At 43.2% G+C, this 19,767-nt stretch overlaps 1 protein-coding gene across 2 annotated transcripts in view; it reads left to right on the forward strand.

Moving 5' to 3' along the window:
- The window catches only part of SHISAL1 (shisa like 1), a 125,347-nt gene that overhangs the window by 34,713 nt on the left and 70,867 nt on the right, over positions 1-19,767 (forward strand). The window contains exon 1 of one of the 2 annotated variants that reach the window (XR_004229878.1): positions 19,310-19,496. The exons of the other annotated variant lie outside the window; for it this stretch is intronic. The gene's annotated coding sequence lies outside the window, so the exon portion shown is untranslated. Of the gene's footprint in view, positions 1-19,309; positions 19,497-19,767 lie in introns of those variants that run through there. 2 annotated transcript variants of the gene reach the window in all.

Here is a 19,767-nt window from a genome sequence, read left to right on the forward strand (position 1 = left end):
TATAACCGTTCTGTTATGGGGGCAATAGAGGAGTTGCCCATCAGTCGGGCAGCTCCAGTTGTGATCGTGACGTTAAACGCACGGGTTATGGCAAAAACAGAAAATTCCGAAACGCTTCCGGAACCAACAAGCGGAGTGAGCACAAACAGAACTGTATACATAGTCACAGCTATTTGGTCCAATGATCAATTCTGAATAACTTGCCTCTTCTCAGCAGTGCAGAGATCCGGGACGATTCCAAAGGACTCCGGATGAAAGACGTCATCCTTCTCTGGAGGTAAAAACAAACCAAAGCAAACAATAAAAAAAAAAAAAAAAAAAAAGAAGGAAAATGAATGAGAATTAGGCAGCCTTAAAAAACACATTTCTTTGTCTTGGGTTGGGGGGGGGGGTTGGGTATTCTTTCAGTGGAACGAATGACTGAAATCTTGCCCCCTAAGAAACTCTTAGCTCTGAGTTATAGCTAAGGGCCTTCCAGTGAGAATAGAATGGAAAAATGTGGTCAATGGCTACCCCCGCCTTGTGAGCAGCCTCAAACGCCGAGGTCAGGGGAGGCGACAAGGGCTCGCCCTCCACCAGGTGCAGAGCCGTGAGGATGGTCACCATACCTCGGACGGTGTCGACTTCCTCCCCGACGGTCCGCAGCACCTCCTCATAGCCGCAGAGGATGCTGTAGAGGTTCCAGGCAGGAGCGTCTCCTCCTCCTAACCTGGGCCTCAGCGACCTGCCCCGGACTTGCACCTGGCACCAAAAACGCCTGTTCTTTTGCTTCAGCTCATCTTCCAAGAACCTCAGGGCGTAACGGGCACGGACTTCGTTCTTCCTCCCGTCTAACTCGTCAATCACGATCCTGGGGACAATGACGACGAACCTCCCGCTCTGGGCCATCTCCCTCACCAGGGGCAGGTGCTGGAAGAGAGCCACGGTGTCCACGATGAGATAAGGGGAAAGGGCCGTCTGAGTCCGGAGCAGCCGGAGGGACGTCTGCAGGGACTGCACCTGTGTTGGCAGCCCCGGCTGAGCCGCGCCTTCCTGGATGCAGGGCGGCGCCCCCTCCTCCCGAGCCTCCCCCCGAGGAGCCTGGCCCTTCTGCCCCGTCTGGAGGAAGAGGCCCAGCTTCGAATCGAACAGGATGAGACTGTCGGGCAGCTGGGCGGCAAAATGGCCAAATGTGCGCAGGACGCAGGCGCGGAGAGCGACGTCTTCCCTGGAGAAAGCTGGAAACACGTCGAGTTCAAAGTTTAAGCTGCCGTGCGCAGCCTGGAAGGGGAGCAGGGTGTGCACAATCATATCCTCCAGGAGGGGCATGGAGATGGGGGGGCTTGGCCGCTCAAAGTGGGGGAGCAGCTCCCGGAGCCCAGGGGCCAGCCCGAGGTGGGGGTTGGCGAGCTCTTCGGCCCTGGGCATCAGGTTCAGCACCAGCAGCAGGTCATTCCACAGGCCGGGCAACTCGCGCATGCTGAGGGCGGTGAGGGCCGGCTGGCTGGCCAGCCACTGCAGGATGACGCGGAGAGCCGGCAGCAGCCCTTCCGCACAGAGAATCTCCAGCCGCTCTTGCAGCGCCTGGGCGTTGGGAAGGGTCCAGCTGCTGCCAATGGCGTCTTCCTCCGAGGGCCTCTCCACTTCTCTTTCTCTCGAGAGTCCTTCACTGAAGCTGCTGTCCGAGTCGGGGAGGGAACAGAAAGAAACGTCCCCGCTATCTTCACTGTCGTCTAAGACCCGGTAGGAGTCCCAGGTCCCATCCGGCTCAGAGATATCCATGGGCTCGCTGTCTTCCCAGGAGTCTTCAGGGCCCGGAGGTGCCACGGAGAAACGAGGCTCCCGTTCGCTCCCGGACAACTCGCCGGCGTTAACCGAGGCGCGCTGGGGAGCGGGAAGCTCTGGCCACGCCTCCTCCAGCCAAGGCTTTTCAGTCTTGGGCTCCAGCCTTTCCTCCCTCCCTGGCGCCAAGCGCCTCTGCAGCGCTGCCTGGATATTCCAGCCCAGGAGGCGCACGATCAGAGAGAAGAACATCAGGCTGAAGGAGAGCGCCGTCTTGCTTACTTCCGACTTGGCTTTCTTCAGGTTCTCCAGAGTCAAGAGGCAGAGGATGACCATTTGGAAGACGACTTGATTTGGCAAGAGCGAGCCGCGCTTCTGCTCTGCTCCCGGTCCCCTGGCCCACCCTTGGCCCTCTTGGATCGACAGGTAGGAGAGACACAGCTCCAAGTCGTCCAGGACGCTCTCGCATAGACTCTCCAGCTCCGGGTGTCTCCTGCCATTGGGCGTCAGGAGGCTCTGGAGATACACAAAGCTGACCAGCAACCTTCCCACATCTTCCCGCGCCTTCTGCTCTGGACCTAGTTTCCCTTGCGGCCCGCGGGGAAGCCGTCGGTATTCCTCCTCAATTTCCAAATAGATTTGCTCAAGACCCAAGATGGCGCCAGCGTGGGGTACTTTTGAATAGAGGCAACACTGATAAAAACACGTAGCCTCGACATAATAAAATTTAGCTCCGGACAGAGTTGCCAGGTGCATGAAGGGCAAGCCCATGTCGGGAAGCAGCGACAGAGCTCTGTAGTAGTATCGTTTGGCTTGTTTCTCTCCCGAGTCCGTGAAGTCCTTCAGATAGTGGTACAAGTCTCCAATCCGAAGCAGACAACGGTGGCAGAACTTCCTGGCCCAGTCCATTTCTTCCACAGAGGGAGAGCCTGCCCTCTTCGCTTGACTCCAAGGCTGGCTTGAAGGCCAGTAGATGTAATTGTCCAATTTCAGGTCAAACTGTGCTTGCACAGAAAAGAAAAGGCGATGATAGACATGAATTCCATTTTTGAAGTGCTCCCGGTAAGCCCCTTCAGGGCTCTCACGATCCACCAGTGCCCCCTTGATCTTCCTGAGGCTTTTGAGATCATAGTACACTTTGGTCCACAGCAGCTCTTCTGCGGCCCTACCATAATCTCCCGGGCTCAGCAGGATGAGTTCAACGGCAAATTGTTCAAGTTGGCTCCTTAGGGCCGTATTGTGGGGCTGGAAAACTTCTTGGTGGGCTGTCTCCCTTGTGAGCAGGGCGTCCAGCTGCTCAGCTGATTCCACAAGCTTCAGGAGAAGTTTTGTGGTTTCGTTTGGTTCCATAGTTACAGCTCGCTCTGTACGCGTCGGTTTCCTAACTGGTGCAGTGAAATCCAAGTGCGCAATTCCCAGAAAATCACGGATCCCCTCTCAGAAAGAAAGACCGAGAGAACAAGTCGTTTACCTAAATTGGTGCAGTCAAATCCAAGCCCACTATTCGCAGAAAATCACGGATCCCCTCAGGGAAAGGGAGACCGAGAGAACCCGTCCCTCACCTAAATTGGTGCAGTGAAATCCAAGTCCACTATTCCCAGAAAATCACGGATCCCCTCAGGGAAGGGAGACCGAGAGAACAAGTCACTCACCTACCTGGTGCAGTGAAATCCAAGTCCACTGTTCCCAGAAAATCAGGGAAAGGGAGACCGAGAGAACGCGTCCCTCACCTACCTGGTGTAGTGAAATCCAGGTCCACTATTCCTAGAAAATCACGGATCCCCTCCAGGAAACGGAAACAGAGAGAACAAGTCGCTCACTTACCCGGTGCAGTGAAATCCAAGTCCACTATTCCCAGAAAATCACGGATCCCCTCAGGGAATGGGACACCGAGAGGACGCGTCCCTCACCTAACTGGTGTAGTGAAATCCAAGTCCACTATTCCCAGAAAATCACGGATCCCCTCAGGGAAAGGGAGACCGAGAGAACAAGTCGCTCACCTACCTGGTGCAGTGAAATCCAAGTCCACTGTTCCCAGAAAATCACGGATCCCCTCAGGGAAAGGGAGACCGAGAGATCACGTTGCTCACTTACCCGGTGCAGTGAAATCCAAGTCCACTCTTTCCAGGAAATCACGGGTCTCTTCAGGGAAACTCAGACCAAGAGAACATGCCAGTCACCTCAGTGGTGCAGCGAAGGAATGAGTGGCCAGTAGGCAGAACCCTGTTTTATATGCAGGAACTTGTGTTTTGAGTTCACACCTTCAAAGACTTGGCAAACCCAAAAAAGGGTTAAGTATGTCCTTAACAAGCAGGTACTTAAGAAAGTGCTAAACCCTGGAAATCCTTGAAGGTGTAATCTCTTCGTATAGTTTTCAAAACACTCCTTGAAGGCGTGTTCCAACTTCCAAAAAACTGTTTTGAGTTTACACCTGTTTTGAGTTTACACCTTCAAGTACTTGACAAACTCCAAAAAGGTCCAAGTATGTGCTTAAGAAGCAAGTACTTAAGAAAGTGTTAAGCCCTGGAAATCCTTGAAGGTGTAAACTACACCTGTTTTGAGTTTACACCTTCAAGGACTTGACAAACTCCAAAAAGGTCTAAGTATGTGCTTAAGAAGCAAGTACTTAAGAAAGTGTTAAGCCCTGGAAATCCTTGAAGGTGTAAACTCTTTGGACAGTTTTCAAAACACTCCTTGAAGGTGTGTTTCAACTTCCAAAAAACTGATTAGGAAAAAAAAAATAGCCTTATTGTCACCACTAAAAAAAAAAAAAAAAGATCATTTTTCTTTTTTATTTGCTATTTATTTATTAATATCGACTTGGTAGTAGTATTGCTGGATCAAAGGGTTTGGCGTTTTACAGCTATTTGGGCACAGGACCAATTTAATCCACAAACTGGTGAGAACAATGTACACCTTGCAGGATGTTGCTCTAAGGACTTTGCCCTAGGTATTTTGCTCCGAGCATATAAAGCAGGGTTCTGTCTGCCGGTCACTCATTCCTTCACTGCACCAGTTAGGTGAGTTAGCGCTCTCTCGGTCTCCCTTTCCCTGAGGAGATCCGTGATTTTCTGGGAAGAGTGGACCTTGGATTTCATTGAGCCTCTCAGTGGCTGCTGCAAAGACAGGTGCAGTCCCTGGAGACGTCCCTCCGGCTGCTCCGGAGTCAGACGGCCCTTTCCCCTTATCTCATCGTGTACACCGTGGCTCTCTTCCAGCACCTGCCGCTGGTGAGGGAGATGGCCCAGAGCGGGAGGTTCGTCGTCATTGTCCCCAGGATCGTGATTGACGAGTTAGACGGGAGGAAGAACGAAGTCCGTGCCCGTTACGCCCTGAGGTTCTTGGAAGATGAGCTGAAGCAAAAGAACAGGCGTTTTTGGTGCCAGGTGCAAGTCCGGGGCAGGTCGCTGAGGCCCAGGTTAGGAGGAGGAGACGCTCCTGCCTGGAACCTCTACAGCATCCTCTGCGGCTATGAGGAGGTGCTGCGGCCGTCGGGGAGGAAGTTGACAACGTCCGAGGTATGGTGACCATCCTCACGGCTCTGCACCTGACGGAGGGCGCGCCCTTGTCGCCTCCCCTGACCTCGGCGTTTGAGGCCGCTCATAAGGCGGGGGTAACCATTAACCAAATCCTTCTGATCTACACTCACTGGAAGGCCGTTAGCTGTAACTCAGAGCTCATAGTTTTTTAGGGAGAAAGATTTCATTCATTCATTCCACTGAAACTTTTTGTTGGGAAAGAATACCCCCCCCCCCAACCCAAGACAAAGAAATGTGTTTTTCATATGGTTTTTGTTATTTTGATTATTGATATAGTCAATTAAGAAATGCCTGCCTGATTCTGATTCATTTTCCTTCTTTTTTTTTTTTTTTTGTTTTTTTTTGTTTTTGGTTTGGTTTGGTTGGTTTGGTTTGGTTTTTCTCTAGAGAGGGATGGTGTGTTTCTTCAGGAGTCCTTTGGAATCGTCCCGGATCTCTGCGCTGCTGAGAAGAGGCAACTTATTCAGAATTGATCATTGGACCAAATCGCTGCGACTGTGTATAACGTTCTTCTGTTTATGCTCACTCTGCTGTGCGTCGGTTCATGGAAGCTTTTCCGGGGGTTTTCTGCAATCTATTTGTCCCCTTTTATAACCCGATGCTGTTTTAACCCAGTCGGATCACAACTGGAGCTTCCCGACTGATGGGCAACTCCTCCATAGCCACCATAACAGAACAGTTGTAGAAAAGTTTGCACAAATAAATGCTTTTCCATTTTGTTTTTTATTTCTTTGGGATATAGACCCGGGAATGTGTCTCCAAGGCGTGCACAAGCATATGTATACATGTATTGGATTTAGACTATATTTTAACATATTTAACATGCATTTGACTAGTAGGGGAGGAGGTGCGGGAAGGAAGGGAAAATTTGGAACAGAAGGTTTTGCAGAGGTCAATTTTTTTTTAATTATAGCTATTTATTGACAAAACATATGCATGGGTAATTTTTCCAACACTGACTCTTGCAAAACTTTCTGTTCCAAATTTTCCCCTTCTTCCCCTCACCTCCTTCCCTAGATGGCAGGTAGTCCAATATATGTTAAATCCAATATATGTATACATATATACAATTATCTTGCTGCATGAGAAAAACTGGATCTAGACAGAGGGCAAAAATACCTGAGAAGGAAAACAAAAATACAAGCACACAATAACAGAAGAGTAGAAATGCTATGTTGTGGTCCACAATCATTCCCCCTAGTTCTCTCTCTGGGTGTATCTTATTCTCTTCATTACTGAACAATTGGAACTGCTTTGGATCATCTCATTGTTGAAGAGAGCCACATACATCAGAGTTGATCATATAATCTTGTTGTTTTCGTGTATAATGATCTCCTGGTTCTGCTCATTTCACTCAGTATCAATAAGTGTAAGTCTCTCCAGGCCTCTCTGAAATCATCCTGCTGGTCATTTCTTATAGAACAATAGTATTCCATAGCATTCATATACCACAATTTATTCAGCTATTCTCCAATTGATGGACATCTATTGAATTTCCAGTTTCTAGCCACTACAAAAAGGCTGCCATATTTTCGCACCTGTGGGTCCCTTTCCCTCATTTAAGATCTCTTTGTGATATAAACCCAGTAGAAACGCTGCTGGATCAAAGAGTATGCACAGTTTGATAACCTTTTGAGCATAGTTCCAAATTGCTCTCCAGAATGGTTGGATCCTTTTACAATTCCACCAACAATGTATGTCTCCCAGTTTTCCCACATCCCCTCCAACATTCATCACTATCTTTTCCTGCCATCTTAGTCAATCTGAGAGATGTGTAGTGGTATCATAGAATTGTCTTAATTTGCATTTCTCTGATCACTAATGTCACTAATTCATGAGATGGGATTGCCCTTCATGCACTCCAAATGTAGGCCTGTGGTGTGTGCCTGTTTTTTTGAAGGGGTACTTCATGGCTGAACAACCACAATGAGTGCACATATATGGAGGCAGTATGGGGTGATGGTGCTAGAAAGAGCATTGGAAACCTGAGTCCAAATCCCATTCAGCAATCAATCAAGAAACAAGCATTTCTCAAGTACCTACTTATTTATGAAATACCTATCTTAGGAAATCTCCTATGCAAAGGGGAGGAGCATGTATTTGACAGGTATGGGAGACAACCAGCATCTAGCATGATCATTGCTGTTTGACTATGACTAAGTCTACTTGGACTCTGGGCCTCCATTTCTTCATATGTATAATACACTGGTTGGACTTGACAATCTCAGTGGTCCTTTCCAATTCTCACACTCATAATCACAGGATCATGGACACATTTGCTCAGTTTTTGGGTAATGTACTCACAGTCATCTGTCTTTCCAATAGGCAAGTAGGCAAGAAAATAAGTTTTATCTACATTCTGCTTCACGGGTCCCCAAGTCAGTCATTACTCACCATGACTATATGGCTGATGAGGAGATCTTGTCATCCATGATGTGCATATTTCATAATCAGCTAAGAGTTCTCACGATTGAAGTCCTGATTTAATATCTGAGCCAAGTGACTCTGGGCATGGCATCATCTCCTAATCCTATGACACTTAGGGCATCAATTTATCCAGCACTGTCCTTCTAATGTGTGAAGTTGCCTTTGCAGAGGTATCAAAAAGACAGGACCCATTAGCTCCATCCCCACACCTGTTGTCTCTCTCTTCCCCCCACCCCAGGCAGGATGATCTCTATAGATGCTGGTGATCAAAGATGTAGATATAGTTGAAACCGGCCCCATGGCAACAAGATAGAAGTCCTGTATTTTTCCTTCTTGACATAAGTACTGTTATTTTGGAATCTGTCTCCATTTCAGCAGTTTCTTTAGTTTTGCCTTCCTTTACTATTGTTCTTGTGGGATATGGCTTGCATTCAGAAGCAAAGCCACATTTTTTCTGTGTGCCAATTTCCTTCTCCTTTCCTAGGAGTATAATAAATTATGGAATAAACTTTTCACTAACTTGTAGTCTGTGCTGGAAAACACTAAGCTTTCTTGCCACACTTGTCCCTGGGCATTGTCAAGAGTTGTGTAAAGAGAAGCTATATGACATAGAAGATATAGGACATAGAAGAAGGAGGACATAGAAGACAAGAAGAGGAGGGTTAATTGGAGCTTGGAGCCAACTGTTTTGAGATAAGGCAAGAAGGTGTTTTGTTAGGGTTACAATGTGTGCAGATTAAAAATAACTGACACAAAGTGTGTGGATCATAATGGGGGTAAGGTCAGTTGTCAGATCTGTAGATGCTCTAAAATTTGAGGGTACATTTCATAAGATTTTCAGGCATGGGTCCTAGAAGATTTGGGATCAACATCCCTTTGAAGAGTCTGAGGATAATCGAGAAGTGAGACAGTACATGGAAGCAGGTAACCACTTTTGTCTGATGGGACTGGGGCAGAGTGGATCCCATACCATTCATGCAGAATGATTCTAGTATGGCAGGAGTTTTGTTGACCCAGTTCTGGCATGATTGATTAGCCCTATAGGGCATAGTACAGTTGTAAGAAAACTTCATTTGGAATCGATCAGATGATGGGTTTGAATTCATCCTTGGCTCAGCCATCATCCATATGATCTTGGTTCAAATCACTACAGTCTCCAGACTTTGATTCCTCGTTTGTAAAATTAAGGGTTTAAAACACACTTAATGACCTCCCCAGTGGGGTCATTCCAACTGTGGTCTTTTGATGACTCACTAGACAAGAGAAACACCTAAGAAACAATCCCAGGATGTTATCCAAAATGACAACCACCTTCATACCCACATAGATTGACCCACATTCCTTTACCTTGTATATAATAGTAACACTCTATCTCGCACATGTCACTCCAAATCTGACACATACTCCATTCTCTGCCCACTTTATACGCCATTCTTGACACAGTGTCACAAACACTCAGGGGTAGGCTTCCATCTTCATCTATTCTACCAACTGCTAACATCAGGAAAACACTGACATTTTCTTTTATAACTCATGGGGTAACTTGTACCACAGGCAGTAATAAACCCTCTTCACTTTGGCACAAAGATGTCATCTTTTCAAAATCTAACAGCAAGTATGGTGATTTCCATTACAGATGAGCTACTTGAGACTAGGGAAGGGACGCCACATAGCCAGTACCATATAACAAGATCTCATACAATGTCAGAGATGGAGGGAACTTGAGAAATTTTATAGTCCAACCCCATCATTCTAAGAGCAAGGGTAGAGACTAAATAGTTACTGGAAGATCTCTGATGTGAATTCAAGTATAGCTATTTTGTGGTGGACAATGGAATTCCCATGGACACAGAAATGGAAACCTGAGCTGAATAAATGCCCAAGAGGAACTGTCTGCCTTAATTGTGTTTGGCATGTGACTTCCAAATGCCTGGTACTTGCCGATAATACACTTGGAAATGGAATTTACAAAACCCACAGAGTGCCAAGGATGGCAGTAACCTTAGAAAACGCAAACTGGGACCCGGCACGCGGCATTCTGAGGAAGTCAGCATTGACGAGAGTTGTTCTGCTAAATGGAAACAGATTTGTTGTCATTTTCTTGCTGGGCCTAATTTATCTTGCTGCTCTCTCTTTCTTCCTTCTTTGCCTCCTAATTTTTCCTGGGTGCAGTAAGATTAGATGTTTTAAAATACTTCTAAAATCAAGCAAGATGTAGCTCTTAGCTGACCCATGAAATTGGCATGCAGATTTGAGGGATTGTTCTCCAAATTCAAACTTGGATTCTAGACTTTGGGTCTTCCAAGGATTAGGATGGTTGAGTCCCATTTACTTTAGACTTCTCTGAGAGGTGGCTGCCTGATTTGCCAAATGCCATGGTTTATTGAGAGATTTTTAACATTTTTCATAATGTATGTTGTCTTCATAATCGAAAGAAATGCTAGATTTCCATTAGAGGTTAGTGTAGATAATGATGTCTTTTTTTCCCCTTCCAAGTTTACAAACTTCCTTGAATCTACTCATTGCCTCCATGTGTGTTGGTGTGTGTAAATAAATACAACATATTCAATTGTAGTCAGTGTGACAAAGGGGAAATGATTTGAAATTGGAGTAAGAAAGTCTTCTCCTTACCACATATGCATTCTTTTCTGTAGGTCCCTGTTTGTTTATAGATAAATGAGGAGTTTGGGCAATCACCAGCACATGGTTTTGTCCATTGTTTGATTGACTAGTCAGATGATATCTGGGTTCCTTCCAAATTAACTTTGGGGGTTCTGATATTCTATAAATTAATCTTTCCTGAAGGATTTAAAACAGATTCCAGTTATTCATTTGTTCACTCATTCTGTTGTTTACTCATTTCCCTGTTTGCTTATTCATTCACTTGTTCGTTTACTCAGTTATTAATTCCTTCACTCATTCATTTTTCACTTATTTATTTCTTTCTTCACTTCCTTATTTGCTCACTCATTTGCTTGTTCATTCATTTCTTCATCCAAAACTGACACCCGTTAATATCTTAGCTTAAAAGGGCCAAGGTCTCCCACTGCATTCAGGGCCATCTCCACTCCTCCTGATCTATATCTGGCCATTGGGCCCAGATGGCTCTGGAGGAGAAAGAGATGCTGGTGGCTATGCACAACCCTCCCTCATTTAAATCCGAGCCATTTGCATGTCATGGCATCCTGAGGCCATGGTCCTCTTCAAGAACAAAGGACAAACAACAGTCATACACACACTCATTTTATCTTTTCACTCTCATTCAATCACTTAATCATTCTTCATGTATTTATTCACTCATTCATTTATTCATTGCACCAAAGCATAAAGCAAGAAGACAGGCTGATTAAAAATGTTTGGCACTGTTCTGGAAGATATCAAATGCACGTTACTAATGGATGAAAGATTCATTGTAAAACTAGAAATCCTCTTATGTTTCTCTTTGTGAAAAATGATGAAATTAATACAGATTTTTCATCAATTAGTTGAAATACTGCTCAATGAAATGTATAGTTACTCAGATGAGATCAGCTTAACAATGTATGGATCCTCCTCAAGCTTATCTTAGACAGAAACTTATGAATGCTCAGTTGGATTCATATTGGTCTCCTGCCGCCAAGGTTTGTTCCACTTCATCAGAATATTTCTTAGGAATGGATTTTGAAGACTCCCAAATGGAAGGGATGGATTTTCATAGTGGTTGTTGACCTAGTCTCAGTCCCAGTTCTTCACCTCTAAGCATAAGAGTGAATACAGTAGTTAAGTCTCTACTCCCATCTGATTTTTATTATTTTAAGTCAGTCATTTAGCTTATCACTAACAGTTTCCACAAGCTTGATTGTTTCTGACTTGAGAAAATGGATAAGGGCCTCACAGGGTGCTAGGCAGCCTTCATTTAGATAGCCTGAAGGCCTGCTATTGAAACCTTAGATAAAGGCAGGCAGGGTCACAGCTTTTAAAAAGAGGTTGGAGCTGGGGGGGAAGGTCCATCAGGAGGAGCAAGCCTTTTCCATATGCAAGTTATTCTGTAGCATAGATGATGGCTGTCCTGAATCTTAAATAAGTGAATTATAAATAAGCACAACAAATGGCAGCCACTCCAGATTCAACAGATCAAAAGGTTTTTTAGAAGTTTTCTTCTGTTAGAGGGTCTACTAGATGAGAGTCTAACATGATAATAACAGATATTGCTGCCACAGCCCCTTAAGTTTAGAGGCTCACCAACCACTCTGTGAGGTAGTAATGCAAGCATAATTCACTCCTTCAATCCATTTTATAGATCGGGAAATCGAGACAAGAAGAGGAGAAATGATGTATCCAAGGTCATAGAGCTAATGACATTTGGAGCAGAGACTTGAATCTAGGGATTTAGGCTCCAAGACCAGAGCTCTTTCTCCTGGATCATATTGCCTTTCAAAAAGGAGCTTTTCTGGGAAGGCAAAATCAGGAAGGTTTCTGCACATGCAGAAGAAGGGAAACAGAAAGCCTAAGTCTGAATTATCCAGTATTAAACTCTACATTTATTCTCTACATGGATTCTGGGAAGGTAACTGGGCCCAGTCCTGAACGTCCTAGAGGATCATGGATGTCAGAAACCTTTGACTTTGGGGCATCTAGGTGACACAATGGATAGACTACTGGACCCACAGTCAAGAAGGTCTAAGTGCAAATTCAGCCTTGGACACTAGCTATGTAATCTTAAGCAGGTCACTTAGCCTCTATTGACCCTATGACTATCAAATGAGAAAATATTTACAAAGTGTTCAGCACAATGCCTGGCACATAGTAGGTGCTATACAAATAGTAGTAGTAGTTGGATCCCCATCACCCAGAACAGTATCTGGAACATAATAGGCACTATATAAATGCTAGTTGTTGTTGGTAATAGTAGTAGTAAGAGCCTAACCCCAACACATAGTAGGTATTACATAAATGTTAATTGTCACCACCAATATTGTTATTTATATTTATTTATATTTCCAGCGCTCAGGAAGCACTTAGCATATTTTTGCTATTGCTGTTCATTCATCTCAGTTCTCTTTGATTCTTTGTGACCCCGTTTGGGATTTTCTTTCTTTTTTGCTGAGGCAATTGGGGTTTAGTGACTTGCCCAGGGTTACATAACTAGGAAGTGTTAAGTGTCTGAAACCAGATACCTTCTGGCTTCAGGACTGGTGCTCTATCCACTGCACCATCTAGCTGCCCCTATTTGGGATTTTCTTGTCAGAGTGGTTTGTCATTTCACTCTCCAGCTTATTTTACATATGAGGAACCAAGTTGAGTAATTTGCTCTAGGGGCTCAATAAATTCTTGTCAATTGATTGACTGTCAATGTTATGATGATAAAAGGGGCTGACATTACCCCCTCCATTAAACCTTAGGAAGCATCCCTCAGCCCATTATTTCACTGCATCTTCACAACAACCTCCCACAGCACAGTTTATGCAAGTATTGTTTTCTCCATTTTTACAGGGAAATTAATCGAGGCTTGAGAATGACATTGACTTACCCAGATCATATAGACATTAAGCATCACAACTGAGGTGAAACCTGTGTAGGTCTTTGACTCACAAACAAGCCTTCTCATGTTGCAAGAACTCCTTTATTCTGACCAAGGTACAAGGTGACTGTGTATAGGCGTATCACCTGGGGTTTATAATCCTAGATGTGTTTGGAGAGATGAACTAGGACATCCTAATTATAGTTGGAGCCTTGCAAATGTGGTTGTTTTTGTTTTTGTTTTTCCTGAAAGAAGCTTAAGCTTCTTTTATGATGAAAAGAATACTGGTACCAAGTTAGAAGACCTGGATTCAAATCACTCCTTTGACACTCACCAATTATATGATTAGGCACGTCGATGTCTCTGAACCCCTGGGCTTTGTTGTTTATAAAAGAACCATCTGAAGACCCTGTCATTCTATAAAATTATTGAAGGCAGCTCCCAATGAGAAGCTTTCTCCATCTCAGAAGAACAACCAATGCCCTGAGACTTTTAGTTTTGAAAATTTGGCCTTGAGAAGCCCCTTAGTGAATTGCCTCAGGTCTCCCAGCCAGGGTGTATTTAAGCTTAGGTTACCAGTGCTGAAGGAGACTGAAATCAGTAAGATCCTGATTTCCAAGGCCTCATGGTCTAGGTGGGAGTAATGAAGTCTTCCTGAACATTGGTCTTTTCTCCATTGGCTGTGCTAAGTAGACTGTATCTGTAGAGTAGCAGTCTTAAGTTCCATGGTGGTCTAGGATGTGGGGGGTGGTTATTGTAAACCTTAAAAGTGCTCTAGATGGAATTGGGGTTATTTTCTAGACTTTTACTACAATGATACTGAGCCCAATTATTAGCAAGTATAGGGGTATAAGGTCAGCAGGATGCCCAAAGGTCTGGCCTTCATCCTTGGTGTCACAGATCTGCCCATCTCTATTTGGGGATCTGATTCTTTTTTCCTTCCCCCTTGTACTCGGCGCCCACATTCACTCCCTGTCATCGCACAAAAGGCTCAGTAGGGCTGGTTTATTTTTGCAACTGTGAACTGATTTGGGAAAAGAACCTGAAATTCCACACTTCTTGGGAGAAAGCTTAGACTGCTTGGGAATCAGGGGTCGCTGGAGAGATATTTAAAGTACTCTTGTAGAGAAGTTCTGGCAACACTTTGGGTCCCCAAAAGACCCTGGTGTTCAGCACCTTGGCCAGCTCTTGTCATCCTCAGAGACCTTACCTGCTCCGCAGGAGCTAGAGATGAGGTTGTGGTTATAAGGCTAAGGACTTCCTGTTAGAGTTTCAGTTTGTTTTTTGGTGGGGAGGGGGAAGAGTTGTTTATTTTTGAGAAGTGGGTGAATGGGTTTGCTTTTACTAACATTTTTTTTCTCATCTAAATCCTGATTCTTTTTATCTCCCCTTATGGCTAGCATAATTCTCTGTACTTAGTAGATACTTATAAATGTTGAATGAATAATTGACTTACCAGGATCTCCTCACCTCCAATTTCTTTCCCCTCGAGTGCATCTTTCATGCCCCTTCTTCAGTAATCTTCCTAAGATGTCTCTCCTTCCATCCTTTCTTTCTTAAACAAATATAGATTAAGAACTTACCAAGTTCAGAATGACAAGCTAGGTGCTGAGGAAGAAATATGAATATAAAGATGCAAAGTAAAGATAGATAAGATTCAATTCCTGCCCTCAAGGAATCTGTGGTTTTACAAGGATAAATATACACATACACACAAACACATACATTCAGAATGCAAAATTAGATTATGTGTCTGAAGAGAAGAACAAACAAAGAATTGTATTTTAAAAGTTTAAAGAGATCACTTCTGATTGGGAGAAGCAAGGAGGGAGATCAGGGAAGGCTCCCTGGAGGAAGAGGCATTGAATCTAGAACCTGAGCCTAGCAGATATATCAACAGTAAGGAAAGGATAATACTTAGCTATAGGGAAAAGTAGGAGGAAACACATATTAATTGGATATTGTTGAATCTGCACCAGAAACAATGATTTGTCCCCTTGTCTAGAGAGTCACACATATAGAGAAAATTAACATGACCAAACCAAAGCCTTTACTCTCTGTTCCCAATGCCTAGAATGCCTTTCCTCACTCTTTCTTCAAAGCCTAATTCAAATAACACTTAAATGAGGTGATGAAATGTGAAATCAGCAGAAGCAGAACTGTATACATAGAGAACAACTACACATTTGTAGATGCATCGTGTCTGGGGTGTGTGTGTGTGTGTGTGTGTGTGTGTGTGTGTGTGTAATGAAAACAGGTCTTAATGTAGCAGAGCTTCTAATACACTTGAGAACAGAGTAATTTTGTTTGTGGTCTGTTAATTCACTTGATCCCATTTTGCTAAATGTTGAAGGTTTAGGTAAGATTTTATTTCTTTTGTGTGCAATTATTTGACTTAGATTTGATTATTAAATATATAGTAAGGAGATTTTAAAGCCAAACTCAAATGCTGAGACACTCTCATCAAGGTGACTGAATAAAAGTAAGCATAAAAGGCCAGATCTTTCCATATTACTCCACCAAGGTTTTTTTTTTATTGAAACTTTTTCTTTTCCTTTTTTTTTTTTTTTTGCTGAGGCAAATGGGATGAGGTGACTTGCTCAGTGTTATACAGCTAGGAAGTGTTAAGTATCTGACAATAGATTTCAACTCAGGTCCTCCTGACTTCAGGGCTGGTGCTCTATTCACTGTGCCACCTAGCTGCCCCAAAGCTTTTGATTTTCAAAACATATGCAACGATAATTTTTCTTTATTGACCCTTGCAAATCATTGTGTTCCAATTTTTCCTCTTCTTCCTCCCATCCCTCTCCTAGATGGCAAGTAATGTAATTCAATATATGTTAAACATGGTAAAAAATATATGTAAATCAAATATAGGCATGCATTTTTATACAATTTTTTGCTGCACAAGAAAAATTTGATCAAAAAGGAAGAAAAATGAGAAAGAAAATAAAAATCAAGCAAACAACAAAAGAAGTGAAAATTCTAGATGGCTCTCATCATCACAGGATCATTGGAACTGGCCTGAATTCTCTCATTGTTGAGAAGACCCATATCCAATAGAATTGATCATCATAAAATAATATTGCTGTTGCCGTGTACAATAATCTCCTGGTTCTGCTCATTTCACTCAGCATCAGTTCATGTAAGTCTCTCCGAGCCTCTCTAAAATCATCCTCCTGATCATTTCTTATAGAACAATAATATCCATAACATTCATATGCCGTAACTTAATCAGTCATTCTCCAACTGATAGGCGTCCACTCAATTTCCAATTTTTTGCCTCTGCAAAAAGGGCTGCCACAAACATTTTTGCACATGTGAGTCCCTTTCTCTCCTTTAAGATATCTTTGGGATATAAGCCCAGTAGAAATACTCCAGCAAGAGTTCTTAAAAGACCATTGGACTGATAAATGATCAAGAAATCAAAGGAGAAACTCCAATAAGTGCATTTTGCCAGACTAATCCCAAACAAAGACAGAACCATGTGCCTATGGACATTGAGAAAGGGATCTAGCCAGAAAATCCAACTTAAGAGTATAGCTCATGGAAGCTCTCCAATGCAAGGACTAGAGGTAAGTTAGGGAAGGGTAGAACCTGAAGTTGTATGTCAAGGGCAAGGACATGAGAGTATAAACCAAGGAACCTAGATGAGAGGTCTATTTAAGGGTTCTTGGAGCCATCAGCTGTTTTCCTATTTCTAAATGAGGGTTCCAAAATCCTTCGAGAGAGGCATAAACTTTCAGGGAAATAATCAGTGTGTTCAATCAAAGTATTCTACTTAGATAGCTTAAAGTGCAGGATATTCCTCAGATGCTTTTGATGCCTTTGAAAAATTCAGTGTTCATTACTTTGACTCCAAATAATATAGAGAAGTATCAGAGAAGGTGTCATTATTCTTTCCAAAAGAACACAGTGGATGGCCCCAATGCAAAGTCCCAATTCAAGAAGTCAGGCTAGAGAAATGAACAAAGAAATGATTCAAGAGAAGATAACATCAATTATAACAAAATATGGGGATAGAGAATCTCATGAAACAAACCCAGAAGAAAATAACTATATCATTTATAAGCAAAACCTCAAAGAAATTCATATGCATGCCAAAGATATGGAAGAAATAAAATAAGAATGTTTAAATGGCTATCTAAATGAAATTAGAGCTATAGGGAAAAGAATGAGAAAGGAAATGAGAGTTCTAGAAGGAAGAAAAAAGAAGAAAATAAACAACTTGGTACCAGAGGTGCAAAATCTTCCTCAAGTAACCAACTCAACCATCACTTCCTCTAGGAAACCTGTCCTAATTCCCTTTTTTGAACCTTCTTTCTCAATCCTCACTCACATAACACTTTGTTTTTGCCCCTTCTCCCATGCACTTATCATCATGGTGGATCATAAAGTTAATTATCTGTACCTTATCCCCTAATAATCAGCAAATTCCCTATAAGCAAGGATTCTGTCATATCGACACCTTTTCTCTCCCCCCAGCACCCAACATTGGGTTCTGTACACAGCAAATAAATGTTACTTAATGAATGAATGAATGTTAATTTTTCCAAACTTATTCAAGAGCTTTTGTACTTGAAGGTTCTTCTAAAATGATACCTGACTCCCCTAGATTTATTCAAAAATTAATTGACCTCAGCAAACATTCATTAAACATCTATTTTATACAATCCTATTCTGAGAATTGGAAGAGGCAGAGGTCAGCGAAGTCCTACCTTCCAAGACCTTGCAGTCTAGTTGTGAGGAATAAGGCACATGCACCAATAATTCAAAAACAAAACAGAACGTGCCTCTAGGCAAAGGGTCTAGGAGGGAAAGATCCCCTTGGATGATCAGAGAAGATCTGGGGGAGGCAAGATGGTACTGGATATTCACTATTGTATATAATTTTTAAAATTTGGAGGGCAGAAGACATGCTGGAATGAGTAATGCAGTAAATAAAGACAGAATCAGGAAACATGGGATGTGCCTTAGGGATAATGAGTAGTCCAGTTTTCTAAAGCTTAGAGCACATGGATAGACGTGGGATGTGAAATAAAATGGAAAAGCAGGTTTTTGTTATTATTCAGTTATTTCAATCATGTCTAACTCTCTGTGAGAGTTTTTTTGGCACTAGAGTGATTTGTCATCTTCTCCAGCTCATTTCATAAGTGACGAAACTGAGATAAAGGGGATAAATGATTTGAACTCAGGTCTTCTTGACTCTGTACCTAGTAGTCAATTCATTATTTCCCAAGGTAAGTTTTAGCCAGATTATAGGGAGCCTTGAATGCCAGGCTAAGAGGTATGGATAGGTTTTCTTAGCACACATTTCTATAAACCTTATAGTTTACAAAGTGGTTTGTCTCAAAACTTCTTTGTCAGAAAGAAAATTCCTGTTATATTTATTTTACAGATGAAAAATTGAGGCAGAGAGAGGTTATCCTTGCCCAAGAACACACAACCAATAAAGGGCAAAGTAATGTCTCAGATCCAAAGCTTCTGACTTGCCATCAAGGGAACCCAGGTTTAAATTCCAGCTTTGACTTTACTGCCTGTGTGGCCTTGGCTGAGGCAGTATGGTGTCTTGAGTAGACACTGGATTTGAAGTCAGTATTGACTGAATTGACTGAATTGAATGAATGAATATTCATTCATGTGCAATTCCTACCTCACATATTTACTTAACTGTGTGAACCTGGGTAAGCTAACTATTCTCAGTTTCAGTTTCCTTATCTGTAAAAAAATAAAAAGTAGGAGTTTGGCTTCTCATGTTCTTCCAGCTCTTGACCAATGGTCTTCTGAGCCTGTGATAAGGAAAGATTCATTAAGTGCTGTGGGCTGGTGCTGGCCATGGTACTGGGGCAGAGAATGATTACTAGGGACTAGTTTATACCCTTGAGAAGCTCCCAGGATAACCTACAGGTTTCAATTTCTTCACTTGTAAATTGAACAAGTGGGACCAAATGATCTGATGATTTCCTTCTTTAAATCCATTCTTCTGTTTAGTCACTAAAAAGAGTTCTATAGAAACCAGCTCTTATTATGACTCGTCTGCTGATGGCATTCTCTGATTTCTTATTGTGATGTGATGCTGACCCCAGGTTCTCCAAGCTGTGGCCCCAGAACACAAACTGGGGGGAATCCTACCAAGCTAGATGGGCATCAGGCCCAGGCCAAGTGACAGACTGTATGTCTGTTGTCTGGAAACAGTCCCGGCTCACCAGAAGGTCAGCTCAGTCACCAGATTTGCTTGGTCACAATTATGTGTGATTCCACCTACTAAGGTATGAGGAGGTTGGGATCCATGCCAGCTAATGAATGGGAGGGATCCACACAGGAGAAATCATGTCTCCCCAAGCCTGTTCTGCTGTTAACATTCAGATTTTTGGCCATATTTAAGCAGCAACTGTTGCAGTTGAGGGTGGGGACACCTGTTTGGCCCTGCCCCGGTGCCATCACTGCTTCTAAAGCTAGATCTCCTAGATGGACTTAACCAGCTCTCCTGAGGATGCATTGCCGCCTCCCCGTGGTTCTGATGCTGTGTGCTTAAAATAC

This window comes from Sarcophilus harrisii, chromosome 5 (assembly GCF_902635505.1).
Source record: "Sarcophilus harrisii chromosome 5, mSarHar1.11, whole genome shotgun sequence".
In the NCBI taxonomy this organism is placed as follows: Eukaryota; Metazoa; Chordata; class Mammalia; order Dasyuromorphia; family Dasyuridae; genus Sarcophilus; species Sarcophilus harrisii.